This window comes from Osmerus eperlanus, chromosome 25 (assembly GCF_963692335.1).
Source record: "Osmerus eperlanus chromosome 25, fOsmEpe2.1, whole genome shotgun sequence".
Classification (NCBI taxonomy): domain Eukaryota; kingdom Metazoa; phylum Chordata; class Actinopteri; order Osmeriformes; family Osmeridae; genus Osmerus; species Osmerus eperlanus.
Genome location: NC_085042.1, coordinates 519,591 through 545,023, shown reverse-complemented (window position 1 = coordinate 545,023; position 25,433 = coordinate 519,591). Strand labels below are relative to the sequence as shown.

At 47.6% G+C, this 25,433-nt stretch overlaps 12 non-coding genes across 12 annotated transcripts; all 12 read right to left on the bottom strand.

Moving 5' to 3' along the window:
* Window positions 1–962: 962 nt before the first annotated feature.
* On the bottom strand, window positions 963–1,035 carry trnaq-uug (transfer RNA glutamine (anticodon UUG)). The gene has a single exon. It is a non-coding gene; the product is annotated as a tRNA-Gln (tRNA).
* Window positions 1,036–2,862: 1,827 nt separating this feature from the next.
* On the bottom strand, window positions 2,863–2,935 carry trnaq-uug (transfer RNA glutamine (anticodon UUG)). Its single transcript has one exon. It is a non-coding gene; the product is annotated as a tRNA-Gln (tRNA).
* Window positions 2,936–4,762: 1,827 nt separating this feature from the next.
* Window positions 4,763–4,835, bottom strand: trnaq-uug (transfer RNA glutamine (anticodon UUG)). The gene has a single exon. It is a non-coding gene; the product is annotated as a tRNA-Gln (tRNA).
* Window positions 4,836–5,732: 897 nt separating this feature from the next.
* Window positions 5,733–5,805, bottom strand: trnaq-uug (transfer RNA glutamine (anticodon UUG)). The gene has a single exon. It is a non-coding gene; the product is annotated as a tRNA-Gln (tRNA).
* Window positions 5,806–10,462: 4,657 nt separating this feature from the next.
* On the bottom strand, window positions 10,463–10,535 carry trnaq-uug (transfer RNA glutamine (anticodon UUG)). Its single transcript has one exon. It is a non-coding gene; the product is annotated as a tRNA-Gln (tRNA).
* Window positions 10,536–13,797: 3,262 nt separating this feature from the next.
* Window positions 13,798–13,870, bottom strand: trnaq-uug (transfer RNA glutamine (anticodon UUG)). Its single transcript has one exon. It is a non-coding gene; the product is annotated as a tRNA-Gln (tRNA).
* Window positions 13,871–15,697: 1,827 nt separating this feature from the next.
* Window positions 15,698–15,770, bottom strand: trnaq-uug (transfer RNA glutamine (anticodon UUG)). Its single transcript has one exon. It is a non-coding gene; the product is annotated as a tRNA-Gln (tRNA).
* Window positions 15,771–16,667: 897 nt separating this feature from the next.
* trnaq-uug (transfer RNA glutamine (anticodon UUG)) lies at window positions 16,668–16,740 on the bottom strand. The gene has a single exon. It is a non-coding gene; the product is annotated as a tRNA-Gln (tRNA).
* A 1,827-nt stretch (window positions 16,741–18,567) lies between these two features.
* Window positions 18,568–18,640, bottom strand: trnaq-uug (transfer RNA glutamine (anticodon UUG)). Its single transcript has one exon. It is a non-coding gene; the product is annotated as a tRNA-Gln (tRNA).
* Window positions 18,641–20,002: 1,362 nt separating this feature from the next.
* trnaq-uug (transfer RNA glutamine (anticodon UUG)) lies at window positions 20,003–20,075 on the bottom strand. The gene has a single exon. It is a non-coding gene; the product is annotated as a tRNA-Gln (tRNA).
* Window positions 20,076–21,437: 1,362 nt separating this feature from the next.
* On the bottom strand, window positions 21,438–21,510 carry trnaq-uug (transfer RNA glutamine (anticodon UUG)). The gene has a single exon. It is a non-coding gene; the product is annotated as a tRNA-Gln (tRNA).
* Window positions 21,511–24,267: 2,757 nt separating this feature from the next.
* Window positions 24,268–24,340, bottom strand: trnaq-uug (transfer RNA glutamine (anticodon UUG)). Its single transcript has one exon. It is a non-coding gene; the product is annotated as a tRNA-Gln (tRNA).
* Between the last annotated feature and the right edge of the window lie 1,093 nt (window positions 24,341–25,433).

The window sequence follows — 25,433 nt, the reverse complement described above, 5'->3', positions numbered from 1 at the left end:
TGGCTGTATGAACTCGGATTACTGGATTCAAAGTCCAGAGTGCTGACCATTACACCATGGAACCCCTACTTGCAGATTATCAAAATATAATATCGAAAGCGACCATATTTGGACGAGAGGGCAAAGTGGTGGAGGGGCAAAGGGCGGGTCCATGGGCGGGGCTGACTGAGAAGCCACCTCGCTAACAGCCTTTCTCTACTTGCCACTATGCCCCTGGCTAGTAAACCGCTCAAAGTCGCTGCAAACATTGTTAGCTTCCATGGAGAAGACACCCTTTGTCCAAACGGGCTGTCAATCACTCCAGACTCGACCTGTCAATCAAGCCAGCCACGCCCCCAAATATACCGATCTTTAAGGTTTAATATCTACTTAATTATGAAATTATTTTCAGATGGACCACCAGGACACTGATAAGAAGAAGGGAATCTAGCTAACGACACCATAAGGCATTGTGGACTTCCGCATTGGCTGTATGAACTCGGATTACTGGAGTCAAAGTCCAGAGTGCTGACCATTACACCATGGAACCCCTACTTGCAGATTATCAAAAGATAATATCGAAAGCGACCATATTTGGACGAGAGGGCAAAGTGGTGGAGGGGCAAAGGGCGGGTCCATGGGCGGGGCTGACTGAGAAGCCACCTCGCTAACAGCCTTTCTCTACTTGCCACTATGCCCCTGGCTAGTAAACCGCTCAAAGTCGCTTAAAACATTGTTAGCTTCCATGGAGAAGACCCCCTTTGTCCAAACGGGCTGTCAATCACTCCAGACTGGACCTGTCAATCAAGCCAGCCACGCCCCCAAATATACCGATCTTTAAGGTTTAATATCTACTTAATTATGAAATTATTTTCAGATGGACCACCAGGACACTGATAAGAAGAAGGGAATCTAGCTAACGACACCATAAGGCATTGTGGACTTCTCCATTGGCTGTATTTTGAGTCGCGGACTCTGCCTGTAGGTTCCACCGAGATTTGAACTCGGATTACTGGATTCAAAGTCCAGAGTGCTGACCAGTACACCATGGAATCCCTGCTTGCAGATTATCAAAAGATAATATCGAAAGCGACCGTATTTGGACGAGAGGGCAAAGTGGTGGAGGGGCAAAGGGCGGGTCCATGGGCGGGGCTGACTGAGAAGCCACCTCGCTAACAGCCTTTCTCTACTTGCCACTATGCCCCTGGCTAGTAAACCGCTCAAAGTCGCTGCAAACATTGTTAGCTTCCATGAAGAAGACCCCCTTTGTCCAAACGGGCTGTCAATCACTCCAGACTGGACCTGTCAATCAAGCCAGCCACGCCCCCAAATATACCGATCTTTAAGGTTTAATATCTACTTAATTATGAAATTATTTTCAGATGGACCACCAGGACACTGATAAGAAGGAGGGAATCTAGCTAACGACACCATAAGGCATTGTGGACTTCCGCATTGGCTGTATGAACTCGGATTACTGGAGTCAAAGTCCAGAGTGCTGACCATTACACCATGGAACCCCTACTTGCAGATTATCAAAAGATAATATCGAAAGCGACCATATTTGGACGAGAGGGCAAAGTGGTGGAGGGGCAAAGGGCGGGTCCATGGGCGGGGCTGACTGAGAAGCCACCTCGCTAACAGCCTTTCTCTACTTGCCACTATGCCCCTGGCTAGTAAACCGCTCAAAGTCGCTGCAAACATTGTTAGCTTCCATGAAGAAGACCCCCTTTGTCCAAACGGGCTGTCAATCACTCCAGACTGGACCTGTCAATCAAGCCAGCCACGCCCCCAAATATACCGATCTTTAAGGTTTAATATCTACTTAATTATGAAATTATTTTCAGATGGACCACCAGGACACTGATAAGAAGAAGGGAATCTAGCTAACGACACCATAAGGCATTGTGGACTTCCGCATTGGCTGTATGAACTCGGATTACTGGAGTCAAAGTCCAGAGTGCTGACCATTACACCACGGAACCCCTACTTGCAGATTATCAAAAGATAATATCGAAAGCGACCATATTTGGACGAGAGGGCAAAGTGGTGGAGGGGCAAAGGGCGGGTCCATGGGCGGGGCTGACTGAGAAGCCACCTCGCTAACAGCCTTTCTCTACTTGCCACTATGCCCCTGGCTAGTAAACCGCTCAAAGTCGCTGCAAACATTGTTAGCTTCCATGAAGAAGACCCCCTTTGTCCAAACGGGCTGTCAATCACTCCAGACTGGACCTGTCAATCAAGCCAGCCACGCCCCCAAATATACCGATCTTTAAGGTTTAATATCTACTTAATTATGAAATTATTTTCAGATGGACCACCAGGACACTGATAAGAAGAAGGGAATCTAGCTAACGACACCATAAGGCATTGTGGACTTCCGCATTGGCTGTATGAACTCGGATTACTGGAGTCAAAGTCCAGAGTGCTGACCATTACACCATGGAACCCCTACTTGCAGATTATCAAAAGATAATATCGAAAGCGACCATATTTGGACGAGAGGGCAAAGTGGTGGAGGGGCAAAGGGCGGGTCCATGGGCGGGGCTGACTGAGAAGCCACCTCGCTAACAGCCTTTCTCTACTTGCCACTATGCCCCTGGCTAGTAAACCGCTCAAAGTCGCTGCAAACATTGTTAGCTTCCATGGAGAAGACCCCCTTTGTCCAAACGGGCTGTCAATCACTCCAGACTGGACCTGTCAATCAAGCCAGCCACGCCCCCAAATATACCGATCTTTAAGGTTTAATATCTACTTAATTATGAAATTATTTTCAGATGGACCACCAGGACACTGATAAGAAAAAGGAAATCTAGCTAACGACACCATAAGGCTTTGTGGACTTCTCCATTGGCTGTATTTTGAGTTGCGGACTTTGCCTGTAGGTTCCACCGAGATTTGAACTCGGATTACTGGATTCAAAGTCCAGAGTGCTGACCATTACACCATGGAATCCCTGCTTGCAGATTATCAAAAGATAATATCGAAAGCGACCATATTTGGACGAGAGGGCAAAGTGGTGGAGGGGCAAAGGGCGGGTCCATGGGAGGGGCTGACTGAGAATCCACCTCGCTAACAGACTTTCTCTACTTGCCACTATGCCCCTGGCTAGTAAACCGCTCAAAGTCGCTGCAAACATTGTTAGCTTCCATGAAGAAGACCCCCTTTGTCCAAACGGGCTGTCAATCACTCCAGACTGGACCTGTCAATCAAGCCAGCCACGCCCCCAAATATACCGATCTTTAAGGTTTAATATCTACTTAATTATGAAATTATTTTCAGATGGACCACCAGGACACTGATAAGAAGAAGGGAATCTAGCTAACGACACCATAAGGCATTGTGGACTTCCGCATTGGCTGTATGAACTCGGATTACTGGATTCAAAGTCCAGAGTGCTGACCATTACACCATGGAACCCCTACTTGCAGATTATCAAAAGATAATATCGAAAGCGACCATATTTGGACGAGAGGGCAAAGTGGTGGAGGGGCAAAGGGCGGGTCCATGGGCGGGGCTGACTGAGAAGCCACCTCGCTAACAGCCTTTCTCTACTTGCCACTATGCCCCTGGCTAGTAAACCGCTCAAAGTCGCTGCAAACATTGTTAGCTTCCATGAAGAAGACCCCCTTTGTCCAAACGGGCTGTCAATCACTCCAGACTGGACCTGTCAATCAAGCCAGCCACGCCCCCAAATATACCGATCTTTAAGGTTTAATATCTACTTAATTATGAAATTATTTTCAGATGGACCACCAGGACACTGATAAGAAGAAGGGAATCTAGCTAACGACACCATAAGGCATTGTGGACTTCCGCATTGGCTGTATGAACTCGGATTACTGGATTCAAAGTCCAGAGTGCTGACCATTACACCATGGAACCCCTACTTGCAGATTATCAAAATATAATATCGAAAGCGACCATATTTGGACGAGAGGGCAAAGTGGTGGAGGGGCAAAGGGCGGGTCCATGGGCGGGGCTGACTGAGAAGCCACCTCGCTAACAGCCTTTCTCTACTTGCCACTATGCCCCTGGCTAGTAAACCGCTCAAAGTCGCTGCAAACATTGTTAGCTTCCATGGAGAAGACACCCTTTGTCCAAACGGGCTGTCAATCACTCCAGACTCGACCTGTCAATCAAGCCAGCCACGCCCCCAAATATACCGATCTTTAAGGTTTAATATCTACTTAATTATGAAATTATTTTCAGATGGACCACCAGGACACTGATAAGAAGAAGGGAATCTAGCTAACGACACCATAAGGCATTGTGGACTTCCGCATTGGCTGTATGAACTCGGATTACTGGAGTCAAAGTCCAGAGTGCTGACCATTACACCATGGAACCCCTACTTGCAGATTATCAAAAGATAATATCGAAAGCGACCATATTTGGACGAGAGGGCAAAGTGGTGGAGGGGCAAAGGGCGGGTCCATGGGCGGGGCTGACTGAGAAGCCACCTCGCTAACAGCCTTTCTCTACTTGCCACTATGCCCCTGGCTAGTAAACCGCTCAAAGTCGCTTAAAACATTGTTAGCTTCCATGGAGAAGACCCCCTTTGTCCAAACGGGCTGTCAATCACTCCAGACTGGACCTGTCAATCAAGCCAGCCACGCCCCCAAATATACCGATCTTTAAGGTTTAATATCTACTTAATTATGAAATTATTTTCAGATGGACCACCAGGACACTGATAAGAAGAAGGGAATCTAGCTAACGACACCATAAGGCATTGTGGACTTCTCCATTGGCTGTATTTTGAGTCGCGGACTCTGCCTGTAGGTTCCACCGAGATTTGAACTCGGATTACTGGATTCAAAGTCCAGAGTGCTGACCAGTACACCATGGAATCCCTGCTTGCAGATTATCAAAAGATAATATCGAAAGCGACCGTATTTGGACGAGAGGGCAAAGTGGTGGAGGGGCAAAGGGCGGGTCCATGGGCGGGGCTGACTGAGAAGCCACCTCGCTAACAGCCTTTCTCTACTTGCCACTATGCCCCTGGCTAGTAAACCGCTCAAAGTCGCTGCAAACATTGTTAGCTTCCATGAAGAAGACCCCCTTTGTCCAAACGGGCTGTCAATCACTCCAGACTGGACCTGTCAATCAAGCCAGCCACGCCCCCAAATATACCGATCTTTAAGGTTTAATATCTACTTAATTATGAAATTATTTTCAGATGGACCACCAGGACACTGATAAGAAGGAGGGAATCTAGCTAACGACACCATAAGGCATTGTGGACTTCCGCATTGGCTGTATGAACTCGGATTACTGGAGTCAAAGTCCAGAGTGCTGACCATTACACCATGGAACCCCTACTTGCAGATTATCAAAAGATAATATCGAAAGCGACCATATTTGGACGAGAGGGCAAAGTGGTGGAGGGGCAAAGGGCGGGTCCATGGGCGGGGCTGACTGAGAAGCCACCTCGCTAACAGCCTTTCTCTACTTGCCACTATGCCCCTGGCTAGTAAACCGCTCAAAGTCGCTGCAAACATTGTTAGCTTCCATGAAGAAGACCCCCTTTGTCCAAACGGGCTGTCAATCACTCCAGACTGGACCTGTCAATCAAGCCAGCCACGCCCCCAAATATACCGATCTTTAAGGTTTAATATCTACTTAATTATGAAATTATTTTCAGATGGACCACCAGGACACTGATAAGAAAAAGGGAATCTAGCTAACGACACCATAAGCCTTTGTGGACTTCTCCATTGGCTGTATTTTGAGTTGCGGACTTTGCCTGTAGGTTCCACCGAGATTTGAACTCGGATTACTGGATTCAAAGTCCAGAGTGCTGACCATTACACCATGGAATCCCTGCTTGCAGATTATCAAAAGATAATATCGAAAGCGACCATATTTGGACGAGAGGGCAAAGTGGTGGAGGGGCAAAGGGCGGGTCCATGGGAGGGGCTGACTGAGAATCCACCTCGCTAACAGACTTTCTCTACTTGCCACTATGCCCCTGGCTAGTAAACCGCTCAAAGTCGCTGCAAACATTGTTAGCTTCCATGAAGAAGACCCCCTTTGTCCAAACGGGCTGTCAATCACTCCAGACTGGACCTGTCAATCAAGCCAGCCACGCCCCCAAATATACCGATCTTTAAGGTTTAATATCTACTTAATTATGAAATTATTTTCAGATGGACCACCAGGACACTGATAAGAAGAAGGGAATCTAGCTAACGACACCATAAGGCATTGTGGACTTCCGCATTGGCTGTATGAACTCGGATTACTGGATTCGAAGTCCAGAGTGCTGACCATTACACCATGGAACCCCTACTTGCAGATTATCAAAAGATAATATCGAAAGCGACCATATTTGGACGAGAGGGCAAAGTGGTGGAGGGGCAAAGGGCGGGTCCATGGGCGGGGCTGACTGAGAAGCCACCTCGCTAACAGCCTTTCTCTACTTGCCACTATGCCCCTGGCTAGTAAACCGCTCAAAGTCGCTGCAAACATTGTTAGCTTCCATGAAGAAGACCCCCTTTGTCCAAACGGGCTGTCAATCACTCCAGACTGGACCTGTCAATCAAGCCAGCCACGCCCCCAAATATACCGATCTTTAAGGTTTAATATCTACTTAATTATGAAATTATTTTCAGATGGACCACCAGGACACTGATAAGAAGAAGGGAATCTAGCTAACGACACCATAAGGCATTGTGGACTTCCGCATTGGCTGTATGAACTCGGATTACTGGATTCAAAGTCCAGAGTGCTGACCATTACACCATGGAACCCCTACTTGCAGATTATCAAAATATAATATCGAAAGCGACCATATTTGGACGAGAGGGCAAAGTGGTGGAGGGGCAAAGGGCGGGTCCATGGGCGGGGCTGACTGAGAAGCCACCTCGCTAACAGCCTTTCTCTACTTGCCACTATGCCCCTGGCTAGTAAACCGCTCAAAGTCGCTGCAAACATTGTTAGCTTCCATGGAGAAGACACCCTTTGTCCAAACGGGCTGTCAATCACTCCAGACTCGACCTGTCAATCAAGCCAGCCACGCCCCCAAATATACCGATCTTTAAGGTTTAATATCTACTTAATTATGAAATTATTTTCAGATGGACCACCAGGACACTGATAAGAAGAAGGGAATCTAGCTAACGACACCATAAGGCATTGTGGACTTCCGCATTGGCTGTATGAACTCGGATTACTGGAGTCAAAGTCCAGAGTGCTGACCATTACACCATGGAACCCCTACTTGCAGATTATCAAAAGATAATATCGAAAGCGACCATATTTGGACGAGAGGGCAAAGTGGTGGAGGGGCAAAGGGCGGGTCCATGGGCGGGGCTGACTGAGAAGCCACCTCGCTAACAGCCTTTCTCTACTTGCCACTATGCCCCTGGCTAGTAAACCGCTCAAAGTCGCTTAAAACATTGTTAGCTTCCATGGAGAAGACCCCCTTTGTCCAAACGGGCTGTCAATCACTCCAGACTGGACCTGTCAATCAAGCCAGCCACGCCCCCAAATATACCGATCTTTAAGGTTTAATATCTACTTAATTATGAAATTATTTTCAGATGGACCACCAGGACACTGATAAGAAGAAGGGAATCTAGCTAACGACACCATAAGGCATTGTGGACTTCCGCATTGGCTGTATGAACTCGGATTACTGGAGTCAAAGTCCAGAGTGCTGACCATTACACCATGGAACCCCTACTTGCAGATTATCAAAAGATAATATCGAAAGCGACCATATTTGGACGAGAGGGCAAAGTGGTGGAGGGGCAAAGGGCGGGTCCATGGGCGGGGCTGACTGAGAAGCCACCTCGCTAACAGCCTTTCTCTACTTGCCACTATGCCCCTGGCTAGTAAACCGCTCAAAGTCGCTGCAAACATTGTTAGCTTCCATGAAGAAGACCCCCTTTGTCCAAACGGGCTGTCAATCACTCCAGACTGGACCTGTCAATCAAGCCAGCCACGCCCCCAAATATACCGATCTTTAAGGTTTAATATCTACTTAATTATGAAATTATTTTCAGATGGACCACCAGGACACTGATAAGAAGAAGGGAATCTAGCTAACGACACCATAAGGCAGTGTGGACTTCCGCATTGGCTGTATGAACTCGGATTACTGGATTCAAAGTCCAGAGTACTGACCGTTACACCATGGAACCCCTACTTGCAGATTATCAAAAGATAATATCGAAAGCGACCATATTTGGACGAGAGGGCAAAGTGGTGGAGGGGCAAAGGGCGGGTCCATGGGCGGGGCTGACTGAGAAGCCACCTCGCTAACAGCCTTTCTCTACTTGCCACTATGCCCCTGGCTAGTAAACCGCTCAAAGTCGCTTAAAACATTGTTAGCTTCCATGGAGAAGACCCCCTTTGTCCAAACGGGCTGTCAATCACTCCAGACTGGACCTGTCAATCAAGCCAGCCACGCCCCCAAATATACCGATCTTTAAGGTTTAATATCTACTTAATTATGAAATTATTTTCAGATGGACCACCAGGACACTGATAAGAAGAAGGGAATCTAGCTAACGACACCATAAGGCATTGTGGACTTCTCCATTGGCTGTATTTTGAGTCGCGGACTCTGCCTGTAGGTTCCACCGAGATTTGAACTCGGATTACTAGATTCAAAGTCCAGAGTGCTGACCAGTACACCATGGAATCCCTGCTTGCAGATTATCAAAAGATAATATCGAAAGCGACCGTATTTGGACGAGAGGGCAAAGTGGTGGAGGGGCAAAGGGCGGGTCCATGGGCGGGGCTGACTGAGAAGCCACCTCGCTAACAGCCTTTCTCTACTTGCCACTATGCCCCTGGCTAGTAAACCGCTCAAAGTCGCTGCAAACATTGTTAGCTTCCATGAAGAAGACCCCCTTTGTCCAAACGGGCTGTCAATCACTCCAGACTGGACCTGTCAATCAAGCCAGCCACGCCCCCAAATATACCGATCTTTAAGGTTTAATATCTACTTAATTATGAAATTATTTTCAGATGGACCACCAGGACACTGATAAGAAGGAGGGAATCTAGCTAACGACACCATAAGGCATTGTGGACTTCCGCATTGGCTGTATGAACTCGGATTACTGGAGTCAAAGTCCAGAGTGCTGACCATTACACCATGGAACCCCTACTTGCAGATTATCAAAAGATAATATCGAAAGCGACCATATTTGGACGAGAGGGCAAAGTGGTGGAGGGGCAAAGGGCGGGTCCATGGGCGGGGCTGACTGAGAAGCCACCTCGCTAACAGCCTTTCTCTACTTGCCACTATGCCCCTGGCTAGTAAACCGCTCAAAGTCGCTGCAAACATTGTTAGCTTCCATGAAGAAGACCCCCTTTGTCCAAACGGGCTGTCAATCACTCCAGACTGGACCTGTCAATCAAGCCAGCCACGCCCCCAAATATACCGATCTTTAAGGTTTAATATCTACTTAATTATGAAATTATTTTCAGATGGACCACCAGGACACTGATAAGAAGAAGGGAATCTAGCTAACGACACCATAAGGCATTGTGGACTTCCGCATTGGCTGTATGAACTCGGATTACTGGAGTCAAAGTCCAGAGTGCTGACCATTACACCACGGAACCCCTACTTGCAGATTATCAAAAGATAATATCGAAAGCGACCATATTTGGACGAGAGGGCAAAGTGGTGGAGGGGCAAAGGGCGGGTCCATGGGCGGGGCTGACTGAGAAGCCACCTCGCTAACAGCCTTTCTCTACTTGCCACTATGCCCCTGGCTAGTAAACCGCTCAAAGTCGCTGCAAACATTGTTAGCTTCCATGAAGAAGACCCCCTTTGTCCAAACGGGCTGTCAATCACTCCAGACTGGACCTGTCAATCAAGCCAGCCACGCCCCCAAATATACCGATCTTTAAGGTTTAATATCTACTTAATTATGAAATTATTTTCAGATGGACCACCAGGACACTGATAAGAAGAAGGGAATCTAGCTAACGACACCATAAGGCATTGTGGACTTCCGCATTGGCTGTATGAACTCGGATTACTGGAGTCAAAGTCCAGAGTGCTGACCATTACACCATGGAACCCCTACTTGCAGATTATCAAAAGATAATATCGAAAGCGACCATATTTGGACGAGAGGGCAAAGTGGTGGAGGGGCAAAGGGCGGGTCCATGGGCGGGGCTGACTGAGAAGCCACCTCGCTAACAGCCTTTCTCTACTTGCCACTATGCCCCTGGCTAGTAAACCGCTCAAAGTCGCTGCAAACATTGTTAGCTTCCATGGAGAAGACCCCCTTTGTCCAAACGGGCTGTCAATCACTCCAGACTGGACCTGTCAATCAAGCCAGCCACGCCCCCAAATATACCGATCTTTAAGGTTTAATATCTACTTAATTATGAAATTATTTTCAGATGGACCACCAGGACACTGATAAGAAAAAGGAAATCTAGCTAACGACACCATAAGGCTTTGTGGACTTCTCCATTGGCTGTATTTTGAGTTGCGGACTTTGCCTGTAGGTTCCACCGAGATTTGAACTCGGATTACTGGATTCAAAGTCCAGAGTGCTGACCATTACACCATGGAATCCCTGCTTGCAGATTATCAAAAGATAATATCGAAAGCGACCATATTTGGACGAGAGGGCAAAGTGGTGGAGGGGCAAAGGGCGGGTCCATGGGAGGGGCTGACTGAGAATCCACCTCGCTAACAGACTTTCTCTACTTGCCACTATGCCCCTGGCTAGTAAACCGCTCAAAGTCGCTGCAAACATTGTTAGCTTCCATGAAGAAGACCCCCTTTGTCCAAACGGGCTGTCAATCACTCCAGACTGGACCTGTCAATCAAGCCAGCCACGCCCCCAAATATACCGATCTTTAAGGTTTAATATCTACTTAATTATGAAATTATTTTCAGATGGACCACCAGGACACTGATAAGAAGAAGGGAATCTAGCTAACGACACCATAAGGCATTGTGGACTTCCGCATTGGCTGTATGAACTCGGATTACTGGATTCAAAGTCCAGAGTGCTGACCATTACACCATGGAACCCCTACTTGCAGATTATCAAAAGATAATATCGAAAGCGACCATATTTGGACGAGAGGGCAAAGTGGTGGAGGGGCAAAGGGCGGGTCCATGGGCGGGGCTGACTGAGAAGCCACCTCGCTAACAGCCTTTCTCTACTTGCCACTATGCCCCTGGCTAGTAAACCGCTCAAAGTCGCTGCAAACATTGTTAGCTTCCATGAAGAAGACCCCCTTTGTCCAAACGGGCTGTCAATCACTCCAGACTGGACCTGTCAATCAAGCCAGCCACGCCCCCAAATATACCGATCTTTAAGGTTTAATATCTACTTAATTATGAAATTATTTTCAGATGGACCACCAGGACACTGATAAGAAGAAGGGAATCTAGCTAACGACACCATAAGGCAGTGTGGACTTCCGCATTGGCTGTATGAACTCGGATTACTGGATTCAAAGTCCAGAGTACTGACCGTTACACCATGGAACCCCTACTTGCAGATTATCAAAAGATAATATCGAAAGCGACCATATTTGGACGAGAGGGCAAAGTGGTGGAGGGGCAAAGGGCGGGTCCATGGGCGGGGCTGACTGAGAAGCCACCTCGCTAACAGCCTTTCTCTACTTGCCACTATGCCCCTGGCTAGTAAACCGCTCAAAGTCGCTTAAAACATTGTTAGCTTCCATGGAGAAGACCCCCTTTGTCCAAACGGGCTGTCAATCACTCCAGACTGGACCTGTCAATCAAGCCAGCCACGCCCCCAAATATACCGATCTTTAAGGTTTAATATCTACTTAATTATGAAATTATTTTCAGATGGACCACCAGGACACTGATAAGAAGAAGGGAATCTAGCTAACGACACCATAAGGCATTGTGGACTTCTCCATTGGCTGTATTTTGAGTCGCGGACTCTGCCTGTAGGTTCCACCGAGATTTGAACTCGGATTACTAGATTCAAAGTCCAGAGTGCTGACCAGTACACCATGGAATCCCTGCTTGCAGATTATCAAAAGATAATATCGAAAGCGACCGTATTTGGACGAGAGGGCAAAGTGGTGGAGGGGCAAAGGGCGGGTCCATGGGCGGGGCTGACTGAGAAGCCACCTCGCTAACAGCCTTTCTCTACTTGCCACTATGCCCCTGGCTAGTAAACCGCTCAAAGTCGCTGCAAACATTGTTAGCTTCCATGAAGAAGACCCCCTTTGTCCAAACGGGCTGTCAATCACTCCAGACTGGACCTGTCAATCAAGCCAGCCACGCCCCCAAATATACCGATCTTTAAGGTTTAATATCTACTTAATTATGAAATTATTTTCAGATGGACCACCAGGACACTGATAAGAAGGAGGGAATCTAGCTAACGACACCATAAGGCATTGTGGACTTCCGCATTGGCTGTATGAACTCGGATTACTGGAGTCAAAGTCCAGAGTGCTGACCATTACACCATGGAACCCCTACTTGCAGATTATCAAAAGATAATATCGAAAGCGACCATATTTGGACGAGAGGGCAAAGTGGTGGAGGGGCAAAGGGCGGGTCCATGGGCGGGGCTGACTGAGAAGCCACCTCGCTAACAGCCTTTCTCTACTTGCCACTATGCCCCTGGCTAGTAAACCGCTCAAAGTCGCTGCAAACATTGTTAGCTTCCATGAAGAAGACCCCCTTTGTCCAAACGGGCTGTCAATCACTCCAGACTGGACCTGTCAATCAAGCCAGCCACGCCCCCAAATATACCGATCTTTAAGGTTTAATATCTACTTAATTATGAAATTATTTTCAGATGGACCACCAGGACACTGATAAGAAGAAGGGAATCTAGCTAACGACACCATAAGGCATTGTGGACTTCCGCATTGGCTGTATGAACTCGGATTACTGGAGTCAAAGTCCAGAGTGCTGACCATTACACCACGGAACCCCTACTTGCAGATTATCAAAAGATAATATCGAAAGCGACCATATTTGGACGAGAGGGCAAAGTGGTGGAGGGGCAAAGGGCGGGTCCATGGGCGGGGCTGACTGAGAAGCCACCTCGCTAACAGCCTTTCTCTACTTGCCACTATGCCCCTGGCTAGTAAACCGCTCAAAGTCGCTGCAAACATTGTTAGCTTCCATGAAGAAGACCCCCTTTGTCCAAACGGGCTGTCAATCACTCCAGACTGGACCTGTCAATCAAGCCAGCCACGCCCCCAAATATACCGATCTTTAAGGTTTAATATCTACTTAATTATGAAATTATTTTCAGATGGACCACCAGGACACTGATAAGAAGAAGGGAATCTAGCTAACGACACCATAAGGCATTGTGGACTTCCGCATTGGCTGTATGAACTCGGATTACTGGAGTCAAAGTCCAGAGTGCTGACCATTACACCATGGAACCCCTACTTGCAGATTATCAAAAGATAATATCGAAAGCGACCATATTTGGACGAGAGGGCAAAGTGGTGGAGGGGCAAAGGGCGGGTCCATGGGCGGGGCTGACTGAGAAGCCACCTCGCTAACAGCCTTTCTCTACTTGCCACTATGCCCCTGGCTAGTAAACCGCTCAAAGTCGCTGCAAACATTGTTAGCTTCCATGGAGAAGACCCCCTTTGTCCAAACGGGCTGTCAATCACTCCAGACTGGACCTGTCAATCAAGCCAGCCACGCCCCCAAATATACCGATCTTTAAGGTTTAATATCTACTTAATTATGAAATTATTTTCAGATGGACCACCAGGACACTGATAAGAAAAAGGAAATCTAGCTAACGACACCATAAGGCTTTGTGGACTTCTCCATTGGCTGTATTTTGAGTTGCGGACTTTGCCTGTAGGTTCCACCGAGATTTGAACTCGGATTACTGGATTCAAAGTCCAGAGTGCTGACCATTACACCATGGAATCCCTGCTTGCAGATTATCAAAAGATAATATCGAAAGCGACCATATTTGGACGAGAGGGCAAAGTGGTGGAGGGGCAAAGGGCGGGTCCATGGGAGGGGCTGACTGAGAATCCACCTCGCTAACAGACTTTCTCTACTTGCCACTATGCCCCTGGCTAGTAAACCGCTCAAAGTCGCTGCAAACATTGTTAGCTTCCATGAAGAAGACCCCCTTTGTCCAAACGGGCTGTCAATCACTCCAGACTGGACCTGTCAATCAAGCCAGCCACGCCCCCAAATATACCGATCTTTAAGGTTTAATATCTACTTAATTATGAAATTATTTTCAGATGGACCACCAGGACACTGATAAGAAGAAGGGAATCTAGCTAACGACACCATAAGGCATTGTGGACTTCCGCATTGGCTGTATGAACTCGGATTACTGGATTCAAAGTCCAGAGTGCTGACCATTACACCATGGAACCCCTACTTGCAGATTATCAAAAGATAATATCGAAAGCGACCATATTTGGACGAGAGGGCAAAGTGGTGGAGGGGCAAAGGGCGGGTCCATGGGCGGGGCTGACTGAGAAGCCACCTCGCTAACAGCCTTTCTCTACTTGCCACTATGCCCCTGGCTAGTAAACCGCTCAAAGTCGCTGCAAACATTGTTAGCTTCCATGAAGAAGACCCCCTTTGTCCAAACGGGCTGTCAATCACTCCAGACTGGACCTGTCAATCAAGCCAGCCACGCCCCCAAATATACCGATCTTTAAGGTTTAATATCTACTTAATTATGAAATTATTTTCAGATGGACCACCAGGACACTGATAAGAAGAAGGGAATCTAGCTAACGACACCATAAGGCATTGTGGACTTCCGCATTGGCTGTATGAACTCGGATTACTGGATTCAAAGTCCAGAGTGCTGACCATTACACCATGGAACCCCTACTTGCAGATTATCAAAATATAATATCGAAAGCGACCATATTTGGACGAGAGGGCAAAGTGGTGGAGGGGCAAAGGGCGGGTCCATGGGCGGGGCTGACTGAGAAGCCACCTCGCTAACAGCCTTTCTCTACTTGCCACTATGCCCCTGGCTAGTAAACCGCTCAAAGTCGCTGCAAACATTGTTAGCTTCCATGGAGAAGACACCCTTTGTCCAAACGGGCTGTCAATCACTCCAGACTCGACCTGTCAATCAAGCCAGCCACGCCCCCAAATATACCGATCTTTAAGGTTTAATATCTACTTAATTATGAAATTATTTTCAGATGGACCACCAGGACACTGATAAGAAGAAGGGAATCTAGCTAACGACACCATAAGGCATTGTGGACTTCCGCATTGGCTGTATGAACTCGGATTACTGGAGTCAAAGTCCAGAGTGCTGACCATTACACCATGGAACCCCTACTTGCAGATTATCAAAAGATAATATCGAAAGCGACCATATTTGGACGAGAGGGCAAAGTGGTGGAGGGGCAAAGGGCGGGTCCATGGGCGGGGCTGACTGAGAAGCCACCTCGCTAACAGCCTTTCTCTACTTGCCACTATGCCCCTGGCTAGTAAACCGCTCAAAGTCGCTTAAAACATTGTTAGCTTCCATGGAGAAGACCCCCTTTGTCCAAACGGGCTGTCAATCACTCCAGACTGGACCTGTCAATCAAGCCAGCCACGCCCCCAAATATACCGATCTTTAAGGTTTAATATCTACTTAATTATGAAATTATTTTCAGATGGACCACCAGGACACTGATAAGAAGAAGGGAATCTAGCTAACGACACCATAAGGCATTGTGGACTTCTCCATTGGCTGTATTTTGAGTCGCGGACTCTGCCTGTAGGTTCCACCGAGATTTGAACTCGGATTACTGGATTCAAAGTCCAGAGTGCTGACCAGTACACCATGGAATCCCTGCTTGCAGATTATCAAAAGATAATATCGAAAGCGACCGTATTTGGACGAGAGGGCAAAGTGGTGGAGGGGCAAAGGGCGGGTCCATGGGCGGGGCTGACTGAGAAGCCACCTCGCTAACAGCCTTTCTCTACTTGCCACTATGCCCCTGGCTAGTAAACCGCTCAAAGTCGCTGCAAACATTGTTAGCTTCCATGAAGAAGACCCCCTTTGTCCAAACGGGCTGTCAATCACTCCAGACTGGACCTGTCAATCAAGCCAGCCACGCCCCCAAATATACCGATCTTTAAGGTTTAATATCTACTTAATTATGAAATTATTTTCAGATGGACCACCAGGACACTGATAAGAAGGAGGGAATCTAGCTAACGACACCATAAGGCATTGTGGACTTCCGCATTGGCTGTATGAACTCGGATTACTGGAGTCAAAGTCCAGAGTGCTGACCATTACACCATGGAACCCCTACTTGCAGATTATCAAAAGATAATATCGAAAGCGACCATATTTGGACGAGAGGGCAAAGTGGTGGAGGGGCAAAGGGCGGGTCCATGGGCGGGGCTGACTGAGAAGCCACCTCGCTAACAGCCTTTCTCTACTTGCCACTATGCCCCTGGCTAGTAAACCGCTCAAAGTCGCTGCAAACATTGTTAGCTTCCATGAAGAAGACCCCCTTTGTCCAAACGGGCTGTCAATCACTCCAGACTGGACCTGTCAATCAAGCCAGCCACGCCCCCAAATATACCGATCTTTAAGGTTTAATATCTACTTAATTATGAAATTATTTTCAGATGGACCACCAGGACACTGATAAGAAAAAGGGAATCTAGCTAACGACACCATAAGCCTTTGTGGACTTCTCCATTGGCTGTATTTTGAGTTGCGGACTTTGCCTGTAGGTTCCACCGAGATTTGAACTCGGATTACTGGATTCAAAGTCCAGAGTGCTGACCATTACACCATGGAATCCCTGCTTGCAGATTATCAAAAGATAATATCGAAAGCGACCATATTTGGACGAGAGGGCAAAGTGGTGGAGGGGCAAAGGGCGGGTCCATGGGAGGGGCTGACTGAGAATCCACCTCGCTAACAGACTTTCTCTACTTGCCACTATGCCCCTGGCTAGTAAACCGCTCAAAGTCGCTGCAAACATTGTTAGCTTCCATGAAGAAGACCCCCTTTGTCCAAACGGGCTGTCAATCACTCCAGACTGGACCTGTCAATCAAGCCAGCCACGCCCCCAAATATACCGATCTTTAAGGTTTAATATCTACTTAATTATGAAATTATTTTCAGATGGACCACCAGGACACTGATAAGAAGAAGGGAATCTAGCTAACGACACCATAAGGCATTGTGGACTTCCGCATTGGCTGTATGAACTCGGATTACTGGATTCGAAGTCCAGAGTGCTGACCATTACACCATGGAACCCCTACTTGCAGATTATCAAAAGATAATATCGAAAGCGACCATATTTGGACGAGAGGGCAAAGTGGTGGAGGGGCAAAGGGCGGGTCCATGGGCGGGGCTGACTGAGAAGCCACCTCGCTAACAGCCTTTCTCTACTTGCCACTATGCCCCTGGCTAGTAAACCGCTCAAAGTCGCTGCAAACATTGTTAGCTTCCATGGAGAAGACCCCCTTTGTCCAAACGGGCTGTCAATCACTCCAGACTCGACCTGTCAATCAAGCCAGCCACGCCCCCAAATATACCGATCTTTAAGGTTTAATATCTACTTAATTATGAAATTATTTTCAGATGGACCACCAGGACACTGATAAGAAGAAGGGAATCTAGCTAACGACACCATAAGGCATTGTGGACTTCCGCATTGGCTGTATGAACTCGGATTACTGGATTCAAAGTCCAGAGTGCTGACCATTACACCATGGAACCCCTACTTGCAGATTATCAAAATATAATATCGAAAGCGACCATATTTGGACGAGAGGGCAAAGTGGTGGAGGGGCAAAGGGCGGGTCCATGGGCGGGGCTGACTGAGAAGCCACCTCGCTAACAGCCTTTCTCTACTTGCCACTATGCCCCTGGCTAGTAAACCGCTCAAAGTCGCTGCAAACATTGTTAGCTTCCATGGAGAAGACCCCCTTTGTCCAAACGGGCTGTCAATCACTCCAGACTGGACCTGTCAATCAAGCCAGCCACGCCCCCAAATATACCGATCTTTAAGGTTTAATATCTACTTAATTATGAAATTATTTTCAGATGGACCACCAGGACACTGATAAGAAGAAGGGAATCTAGCTAACGACACCATAAGGCATTGTGGACTTCCGCATTGGCTGTATGAACTCGGATTACTGGATTCAAAGTCCAGAGTGCTGACCATTACACCATGGAACCCCTACTTGCAGATTATCAAAATATAATATCGAAAGCGACCATATTTGGACGAGAGGGCAAAGTGGTGGAGGGGCAAAGGGCGGGTCCATGGGCGGGGCTGACTGAGAAGCCACCTCGCTAACAGCCTTTCTCTACTTGCCACTATGCCCCTGGCTAGTAAACCGCTCAAAGTCGCTGCAAACATTGTTAGCTTCCATGGAGAAGACCCCCTTTGTCCAAACGGGCTGTCAATCACTCCAGACTGGACCTGTCAATCAAGCCAGCCACGCCCCCAAATATACCGATCTTTAAGGTTTAATATCTACTTAATTATGAAATTATTTTCAGATGGACCACCAGGACACTGATAAGAAGAAGGGAATCTAGCTAACGACACCATAAGGCATTGTGGACTTCTCCATTGGCTGTATTTTGAGTCGCGGACTCTGCCTGCAGGTTCCACCGAGATTTGAACTCGGATTACTGGATTCAAAGTCCAGAGTGCTGACCAGTACACCATGGAATCCCTGCTTGCAGATTATCAAAAGATAATATCGAAAGCGACCATATTTGGACGAGAGGGCAAAGTGGTGGAGGGGCAAAGGGCGGGTCCATGGGCGGGGCTGACTGAGAAGCCACCTCGCTAACAGCCTTTCTCTACTTGCCACTATGCCCCTGGCTAGTAAACCGCTCAAAGTCGCTGCAAACATTGTTAGCTTCCATGAAGAAGACCCCCTTTGTCCAAACGGGCTGTCAATCACTCCAGACTGGACCTGTCAATCAAGCCAGCCACGCCCCCAAATATACCGATCTTTAAGGTTTAATATCTACTTAATTATGAAATTATTTTCAGATGGACCACCAGGACACTGATAAGAAGAAGGGAATCTAGCTAACGACACCATAAGGCATTGTGGACTTCCGCATTGGCTGTATGAACTCGGATTACTGGATTCAAAGTCCAGAGTGCTGACCATTACACCATGGAACCCCTACTTGCAGATTATCAAAAGATAATATCGAAAGCGACCATATTTGGACGAGAGGGCAAAGTGGTGGAGGGGCAAAGGGCGGGTCCATGGGCGGGGCTGACTGAGAAGCCACCTCGCTAACAGCCTTTCTCTACTTGCCACTATGCCCCTGGCTAGTAAACCGCAAAAAGTCGCTGCAAACATTGTTAGCTTCCATGGAGAAGACCCCCTTTGTCCAAACGGGCTGTCAATCACTCCAGACTGGACCTGTCAATCAAGCCAGCCACGCCCCCAAATATACCAATCTTTAAGGTTTAATATCTACTTAATTATGAAATTATTTTCAGATGGACCACCAGGACACTGATAAGAAGAAGGGAATCTAGCTAACGACACCATAAGGCATTGTGGACTTCCGCATTGGCTGTATGAACTCGGGTTACTGGATTCAAAGTCCAGAGTGCTGACCATTACACCATGGAACCCCTACTTGCAGATTATCAAAAGATAATATCGAAAGCGACCATATTTGGACGAGAGGGCAAAGTGGTGGAGGGGAAAAGGGCGGGTCCATGGGCGGGGCTAACTGAGAAGCCACCTCGCTAAGAGCCTTTCTCTACTTGCCACTATGCCCCTGGCTAGTAAACCGCTCAAAGTCGCTGAAAACATTGTTAGCTTCCATGGAGAAGACCCCCTTTGTCCAAACGGGCTGTCAATCACTCCAGACTGGACCTGTCAATCAAGCCAGCCACGCCCCCAAATATACCGATCTTTAAGGTTTAATATCTACTTAATTATGAAATTATTATCAGATGGACCACCAGGACACTGATAAGAAGAAGGGAATCTAGCTAACGACACCATAAGGCATTGTGGACTTCTCCATTGGCTGTATTTTGAGTCGCGGACTCTGCCTGTAGGTTCCACCGAGATTTGAACTCGGATTACTGGATTCAAAGTCCAGAGTGCTGACCAGTACACCATGGAATCCCTGCTTGCAGATTATCAAAAGATAATATCGAAAGCGACCGTATTTGGACGAGAGGGCAAAGTGGTGGAGGGGCAAAGGGCGGGTCCATGGGCGGGGCTGACTGAGAAGCCACCTCGCTAACAGCCTTTCTCTACTTGCCACTATGCCCCTGGCTAGTAAACCGCTCAAAGTCGCTGCAAACATTGTTAGCTTCCATGAAGAAGACCCCCTTTGTCCAAACGGGCTGTCAATCACTCCAGACTGGACCTGTCAATCAAGCCAGCCACGCCCCCAAATATACCGATCTTTAAGGTTTAATATCTACTTAATTATGAAATTATTTTCAGATGGACCACCAGGACACTGATAAGAAGAAGGGAATCTAGCTAACGACACCATAAGGCATTGTGGACTTCCGCATTGGCTGTATGAACTCGGATTACTGGAGTCAAAGTCCAGAGTGCTGACCATTACACCATGGAACCCCTACTTGCAGATTATCAAAAGATAATATCGAAAGCGACCATATTTGGACGAGAGGGCAAAGTGGTGGAGGGGCAAAGGGCGGGTCCATGGGCGGGGCTGACTGAGAAGCCACCTTGCTAACAGCCTTTCTCTACTTGCCACTATGCCCCTGGCTAGTAAACCGCTCAAAGTCGCTGCAAACATTGTTAGCTTCCATGAAGAAGACCCCCTTTGTCCAAACGGGCTGTCAATCACTCCAGACTGGACCTGTCAATCAAGCCAGCCACGCCCCCAAATATACCGATCTTTAAGGTTTAATATCTACTTAATTATGAAATTATTTTCAGATGGACCACCAGGACACTGATAAGAAGAAGGGAATCTAGCTAACGACACCATAAGGCATTGTGGACTTCCGCATTGGCTGTATGAACTCGGATTACTGGATTCAAACTCCAGAGTGCTGACCATTACACCATGGAACCCCTACTTGCAGATTATCAAAAGATAATATCGAAAGCGACCATATTTGGACGAGAGGGCAAAGTGGTGGAGGGGCAAAGGGCGGGTCCATGGGCGGGGCTGACTGAGAAGCCACCTCGCTAACAGCCTTTCTCTACTTGCCACTATGCCCCTGGCTAGTAAACCGCAAAAAGTCGCTGCAAACATTGTTAGCTTCCATGGAGAAGACCCCCTTTGTCCAAACGGGCTGTCAATCACTCCAGACTGGACCTGTCAATCAAGCCAGCCACGCCCCCAAATATACCGATCTTTAAGGTTTAATATCTACTTAATTATGAAATTATTTTCAGATGGACCACCAGGACACTGATAAGAAGAAGGGAATCTAGCTAACGACACCATAAGGCATTGTGGACTTCTCCATTGGCTGTATTTTGAGTCTCGGACTGTGCCTGTAGGTTCCACCGAGATTTGAACTCGGATTACTGGATTCAAAGTCCAGAGTGCTGACCAGTACACCATGGAATCCCTGCTTGCAGATTATCAAAAGATAATATCGAAAGCGACCGTATTTGGACGAGAGGGCAAAGTGGTGGAGGGGCAAAGGGCGGGTCCATGGGCGGGGCTGACTGAGAAGCCACCTCGCTAACAGCCTTTCTCTACTTGCCACTATGCCCCTGGCTAGTAAACCGCTCAAAGTCGCTGCAAACATTGTTAGCTTCCATGAAGAAGACCCCCTTTGTCCAAACGGGCTGTCAATCACTCCAGACTGGACCTGTCAATCAAGCCAGCCACGCCCCCAAATATACCAATCTTTAAGGTTTAATATCTACTTAATTATGAAATTATTTTCAGATGGACCACCAGGACACTGATAAGAAGAAGGGAATCTAGCTAACGACACCATAAGGCATTGTGGACTTCCGCATTGGCTGTATGAACTCGGATTACTGGAGTCAAAGTCCAGAGTGCTGACCATTACACCATGGAACCCCTACTTGCAGATTATCAAAAGATAATATCGAAAGCGACCATATTTGGACGAGAGGGCAAAGTGGTGGAGGGGCAAAGGGCGGGTCCATGGGCGGGGCTGACTGAGAAGCCACCTTGCTAACAGCCTTTCTCTACTTGCCACTATGCCCCTGGCTAGTAAACCGCTCAAAGTCGCTGCAAACATTGTTAGCTTCCATGAAGAAGACCCCCTTTGTCCAAACGGGCTGTCAATCACTCCAGACTGGACCTGTCAATCAAGCCAGCCACGCCCCCAAATATACCGATCTTTAAGGTTTAATATCTACTTAATTATGAAATTATTTTCAGATGGACCACCAGGACACTGATAAGAAGAAGGGAATCTAGCTAACGACACCATAAGGCATTGTGGACTTCCGCATTGGCTGTATGAACTCGGATTACTGGATTCAAACTCCAGAGTGCTGACCATTACACCATGGAACCCCTACTTGCAGATTATCAAAAGATAATATCGAAAGCGACCATATTTGGACGAGAGGGCAAAGTGGTGGAGGGGCAAAGGGCGGGTCCATGGGCGGGGCTGACTGAGAAGCCACCTCGCTAACAGCCTTTCTCTACTTGCCACTATGCCCCTGGCTAGTAAACCGCAAAAAGTCGCTGCAAACATTGTTAGCTTCCATGGAGAAGACCCCCTTTGTCCAAACGGGCTGTCAATCACTCCAGACTGGACCTGTCAATCAAGCCAGCCACGCCCCCAAATATACCGATCTTTAAGGTTTAATATCTACTTAATTATGAAATTATTTTCAGATGGACCACCAGGACACTGATAAGAAGAAGGGAATCTAGCTAACGACACCATAAGGCATTGTGGACTTCCGCATTGGCTGTATGAACTCGGATTACTGGAGTCAAAGTCCAGAGTGCTGACCATTACACCATGGAACCCCTACTTGCAGATTATCAAAAGATAATATCGAAAGCGACCATATTTGGACGAGAGGGCAAAGTGGTGGAGGGGCAAAGGGCGGGTCCATGGGCGGGGCTGACTGAGAAGCCACCTTGCTAACAGCCTTTCTCTACTTGCCACTATGCCCCTGGCTAGTAAACCGCTCAAAGTCGCTGCAAACATTGTTAGCTTCCATGAAGAAGACCCCCTTTGTCCAAACGGGCTGTCAATCACTCCAGACTGGACCTGTCAATCAAGCCAGCCACGCCCCCAAATATACCGATCTTTAAGGTTTAATATCTACTTAATTATGAAATTATTTTCAGATGGACCACCAGGACACTGATAAGAAGAAGGGAATCTAGCTAACGACACCATAAGGCATTGTGGACTTCCGCATTGGCTGTATGAACTCGGATTACTGGATTCAAACTCCAGAGTGCTGACCATTACACCATGGAACCCCTACTTGCAGATTATCAAAAGATAATATCGAAAGCGACCATATTTGGACGAGAGGGCAAAGTGGTGGAGGGGCAAAGGGCGGGTCCATGGGCGGGGCTGACTGAGAAGCCACCTCGCTAACAGCCTTTCTCTACTTGCCACTATGCCCCTGGCTAGTAAACCGCAAAAAGTCGCTGTAAACATTGTTAGCTTCCATGGAGAAGACCCCCTTTGTCCAAACGGGCTGTCAATCACTCCAGACTGGACCTGTCAATCAAGCCAGCCACGCCCCCAAATATACCAATCTTTAAGGTTTAATATCTACTTAATTATGAAATTATTTTCAGATGGACCACCAGGACACTGATAAGAAGAAGGGAATCTAGCTAACGACACCATAAGGCATTGTGGACTTCCGCATTGGCTGTATGAACTCGGATTACTGGATTCAAAGTCCAGAGTGCTGACCATTACACCATGGAACCCCTACTTGCAGATTATCAAAAGATAATATCGAAAGCGACCATATTTGGACGAGAGGGCAAAGTGGTGGAGGGGCAAAGGGCGGGTCCATGGGCGGGGCTGACTGAGAAGCCACCTCGCTAACAGCCTTTCTCTACTTGCCACTATGCCCCTGGCTAGTAAACCGCTCAAAGTCGCTGCAAACATTGTTAGCTTCCATGGAGAAGACCCCCTTTGTCCAAACGGGCTGTCAATCACTCCAGACTGGACCTGTCAATCAAGCCAGCCACGCCCCCAAATATACCGATCTTTAAGGTTTCATATCTACTTAATTATGAAATTATTTTCAGATGGACCACCAGGACACTGATAAGAAGAAGGGAATCTAGCTAACGACACCATAAGGCATTGTGGACTTCTCCATTGGCTGTATTTTGAGTCGCGGACTCTGCCTGTAGGTTCCACCGAGATTTGAACTCGGATTACTGGATTCAAAGTCCAGAGTGCTGACCAGTACACCATGGAATCCCTGCTTGCAGATTATCAAAAGATAATATCGAAAGCGACCGTATTTGGACGAGAGGGCAAAGTGGTGGAGGGGCAAAGGGCGGGTCCATGGGCGGGGCTGACTGAGAAGCCACCTCGCTAACAGCCTTTCTCTACTTGCCACTATGCCCCTGGCTAGTAAACCGCTCAAAGTCACTGCAAACATTGTTAGCTTCCATGAAGAAGACCCCCTTTGTCCAAACGGGCTGTCAATCACTCCAGACTGGACCTGTCAATCAAGCCAGCCACGCCCCCAAATATACCGATCTTTAAGGTTTAATATCTACTTAATTATGAAATTATTTTCAGATGGACCACCAGGACACTGATAAGAAGAAGGGAATCTAGCTAACGACACCATAAGGCATTGTGGACTTCCGCATTGGCTGTATGAACTCGGATTACTGGATTCAAAGTCCAGAGTACTGACCGTTACACCATGGAACCCCTACTTGCAGATTATCAAAAGATAATATCGAAAGCGACCATATTTGGACGAGAGGGCAAAGTGGTGGAGGGGCAAAGGGCGGGTCCATGGGCGGGGCTGACTGAGAAGCCACCTCGCTAACAGCCTTTCTCTACTTGCCACTATGCCCCTGGCTAGTAAACCGCAAAAAGTCGCTGCAAACATTGTTAGCTTCCATGGAGAAGACCCCCTTTGTCCAAACGGGCTGTCAATCACTCCAGACTGGACCTGTCAATCAAGCCAGCCACGCCCCCAAATATACCGATCTTTAAGGTTTAATATCTACTTAATTATGAAATTATTTTCAGATGGACCACCAGGACACTGATAAGAAGAAGGGAATCTAGCTAACGACACCATAAGGCATTGTGGACTTCCGCATTGGCTGTATGAACTCGGATTACTGGAGTCAAAGTCCAGAGTGCTGACCATTACACCATGGAACCCCTACTTGCAGATTATCAAAAGATAATATCGAAAGCGACCATATTTGGACGAGAGGGCAAAGTGGTGGAGGGGCAAAGGGCGGGTCCATGGGCGGGGCTGACTGAGAAGCCACCTTGCTAACAGCCTTTCTCTACTTGCCACTATGCCCCTGGCTAGTAAACCG